The sequence below is a fragment of the Callithrix jacchus genome, chromosome 1 (assembly GCF_049354715.1).
Source record: "Callithrix jacchus isolate 240 chromosome 1, calJac240_pri, whole genome shotgun sequence".
Classification (NCBI taxonomy): Eukaryota; Metazoa; Chordata; class Mammalia; order Primates; family Cebidae; genus Callithrix; species Callithrix jacchus.
In genome coordinates, this window is record NC_133502.1 from 111,325,854 (window position 1) to 111,329,756 (window position 3,903).

A 3,903-nucleotide genomic window follows, 5' to 3' on the forward strand; every position below is an offset into this window, starting at 1 on the left:
CTTCCAGCCTAGGCCGTCCGAGTAACTGGAGCTACAGGTGTGTATGCCAGCATGCCCAGCTAATTCGTTGTTGTTTGGGGCTAGTCTTTCCGAGACAGATCTGTCCACCAGGCTGGTGCAGTGGTGCAATCTTGGCTCACTGAACCTCTGCCTCCTGGATTCAGGTGATTCTCCTGCCTCAGCCTCTGACTAGCTGGGACTACAGGCACGCGCCACCACATCCAGCTAATTTTTTTTGTATGTTTGATAGAGACGGGGTTTCACCATGTTGGCCAGGATGGTCTTGATCTCTCGAATCTGTCATCTGCTCACTTCTGCCTCCCAAAGCGCTAGGATGACAGGTGTGAGCCACTGTGCCCAGCCTGTTTTGGGCTTTTTTTGAGACAGGGCCTTGCTCTGTCACCCAGGTTGGAGTGCAATGGCGCAATCATGGCTCTCTGCATCATTGATGTCCTGGACTCAGGGGATCCTTGCACATCAGTCTCCTGAGTGGCTGGGACCACAAGTACACGCCATCGCGACTGGATAATTTAATGTTTTTAATTTTAGAGACAGTGTTTTGCTATGTTGCTAAGGCTGGTATTGAACTCCTGGGCTCAAGCCATGCTCCTGCCTCAGCCTCTGAAAGTGCTGGGATTACAGGCATGAGCTACCAGGCCTAACGAACGAAGAATCTGTTAAAAATACCAATTGCTGGGGACCACCTGAGTCTCTAGTTCAGCCATCTAAGGTGGGGCCTCACATTGCATTTCTCAGGAGTTCTTAAGTGATACTGGCACTGCTAGTTGGGGTGGTAGCTTCAAGAAATATGCTTTTGTTTGTTTGCTTCGAGAAGGAGCTCTGCCACACAGGTGGGAGTGCAATGGTACCACCTCCGCTCACTGCAATCTCCATCTACCAGCTTCAAGTGATTCTCCTGCCTCACCCACCCAGTAGCTGGGATTACAGGCGTGTGCCACCACACCCAGCTAATTTTTCAAGTTTTAGGAGAGACTGGGTTTCGCCATGTTGGCCAGGCTGATCTCAAACTCCTGACTTCCTGCCCACCTTAGCCTCCCAAAGTGATGGGATTACAGGTGTGAGCTTCTGCACCCAACCAAAAAACAATGATTTCAAGATACATTCTGAACTATTTAGAAATGAAATGATACAATGATGAGAATTTGCTTTGAGATAATAAGGGGTTGAAGGAGTTGGGGAGGGGGAGGGCTGTGGGTAAAGACAGCTGGAGCCAGAATGTCCGTGCATTGATTATTATTGAAGCTGGGTGTCAGTACATAGGGCTCATTATGCATTTTCTAGCTGTTATATACAGAAATTTCCCATAATAGCAATCAGCCAGGCAAAGTGGTTCATGCCTGTAATCCTCGCACTTTGGGAGATAAAGGTGGAAAAAATGGCTTGGGGTCAAGCCAAGTGTTCAAGACCAGGGCAACATAGGGAGACCCTGTCTCTATAAAAAAAAATTAGCCAGGCTTGGGGGTGCACGCCTGTAGTCCCAGCTATTCTGGAGATTGAGGTGAGAGGATCACTTGAGCTCGAGGCTGCAGTGAGCTACTGCACCGCCGAACTCCAGCCTGGGTGACAGAGAAGCTCTGTTGCTACAAAATATATTATTTAGATTTTAATTTATTTATATATTTGAAGATGGAGTTTCACTCTGTTGTCCAGGCTAGAGTGCAATAACATGATCTCGGCTCATTGCAACAACTATCTCCTGGGTTCAAGTGATTCTCCTGCCTCAGCCTCCTGAGTAGCTGGGATTACAGGAATCTGCCACCACACCCGGCTAAATTTTGTATTTTTAGTAGAGATGAGGTTTCACTGTGTTGACTAGGCTGGTCTCAAACCCCTGAATTCAAGTGATCCTCCTGCCTTGGCCTCTCAAAGGGTGGGATTCTGGGCATGAGCCACTGTGCCAACTTTTTATATAAATAAACCCTTTTCTTTTTTTAAAAGGGTTCTGGTCAGGCCAGTTGATGGGCCCCAGGTCCCTTGAGACCCATCTACTTCCACTGCATGGCAGCAGTTTCTATCCCTTCCCTGTTCCCCAGGAGTAGGAGTGAGCACACCTCTCCCTCCCTACCCCAGGCCCTCCGGCCCCTCCTCCCTCCTCCCAAGGCCACCCTCCTGGCAAGCCCACCCTAGTGCCTGGGATCTAGGGGAGGAGAGGCAGGTGGGTGTAGTCTTGCATGCAGCGTAGAGATGATGCCGGTGGCCACCTGGAGCACAGCACTCACGGTGTCTGACAGTTTAAACACAGCTTCCTTGCCTTTCTGGAAGGCACATGGCAGGAGGTGAGGGCCTAGCAGCCCCCTGGAACCCAGGGTTCCCACAGCCCCAACCCACACTGGGCATCCCTGCTGCCTTCCATGGGAAGAACACTCAGTACCCAAGCAAAGGAAGGCCAGAGAGCTCTAAGGGCGGCCACAGATGGGGCTGAATGCATAGGAGGAGAATAGCTATGGCAATCCCAGGGGCCCCTGCCTGGGTGTGCCAGAGCCCCAAGAACTGGCACGTGGTGTGTATGCAGGCAGGCCTCCCCCAGCCACCGTCCCCAGTCTCGTACCTGTAGGTCTTTGTTGTAGGTGCTGGGAAGTCCCTTGAGGGTCATGAGGAGCCCACACACTGCGGGAAGAGGGAGGCACAGGGGCTGGACCCGGGATCCTGCCCCTTGTGCACCCCCCATCATCCACACTCCTCTCCCTGCCTTGCTCACCCGCCCAAACACACACCCCGCCTTGCTCCAGATCAGCTCCAAGCTGTTGGGGTTTTTCTTCTGGGGCATCAGGCTGCTTCTGGTGCTGGGGACAGAGATGCAGGCACTGAAGGGGCTGGGCCCTTCGCTGGTCCACCACCTCACTGGCCAGGTCTGGCAGAGGGGTGGGGTGGGGAGGAAGGATGCCATGCTCAAGGGGGATAGGGAATATAGAGGCTGGGAGGGGCAGGTGGAAGTGGCAGCTTGGGGCTTACCTGTAGGCATCTGAGAGCTGCAGGAAGCTGAATTCCTTGGTGCCGCAGAGGATGAGGTCCCTGGCCATCCTGCTGAGATGGGTCATGAAGAATGCAGCCCAGAACAGGAACTCAGCTGGGAGAAAGAAAAGGTTCCCAGTCACCAAGCCTCTCCTGTTGTGAACTGACTCGCCCCATGTTGGGCGCCAGCTGTTGTGAACTGAACATGAGCCCGGGAATCTCGTCCAGCGAGAGGGTTCCAAACCTGGAAGAGAGCGTGCGCCGGAAAAAAAGGAGATAGAAAAGAGCGAGGTCTGGAGGGCTACATGCGCTATGCCCATGCAGCAATTTTATTTTTGCAATATGTTTCATTATATACTTTTCTGAAGTTGAAGTTGTTTACGCCAGATCAACGTACTTAAGTTACAGTAAGCAAGTTACGCCCAGTAAGTTAAGCCCAGTAAGTAGGTTACTTCCAGTAAGTAGGTTACACCCAATAGATCAAGGTAAGTAAGTTACGGTCACACCCTGTAAGCTATGGTAAGTAAGTTACAGTTACACCCTGTAAGCTATGGTAAGTAAGTTACAGTTACGCCCAGTAAGTTACGGTAAGTTACCAAGTGTAAATATTTAAGTTAATATTTTACAATTAAGGTAACAAGGGTCCAAAATGAACACAATCAAGCAATAAACCATAAGGAGCCAAAAGTGGACACATTGCCTCCCAAGTCCTCATATCCATAAAGTAATGTCTGTTAATTATTTAGAATAACATAGTCCCTCTCTCGGTTCCTGCTTTCCCTCAGCTCGACTCCCCCAACCGGGGATCTGTGTCCGGGCTCAAGCTCACCGTATGCTGAGGCCCATTTCCTAGGGGCCTCACACGGGAGCAATCCCCACAGGTCTCCCTTACTTGCTGGTACTCACCCAGCCTGACCATACAGGGAGAGG

General features: G+C 51.2%; 1 long non-coding RNA gene across 1 annotated transcript; it reads right to left on the bottom strand.

The window, feature by feature from the left end:
- Positions 1-575: 575 nt before the first annotated feature.
- On the bottom strand, positions 576-3,388 carry LOC118142844 (uncharacterized). The gene is made up of 4 exons (XR_013526629.1): positions 2,974-3,388; positions 2,736-2,804; positions 2,570-2,628; positions 576-2,276 (listed from the first exon to the last, which is right to left on the bottom strand). It is a non-coding gene; the product is annotated as an uncharacterized LOC118142844 (long non-coding RNA).
- Positions 3,389-3,903: the final 515 nt, after the last annotated feature.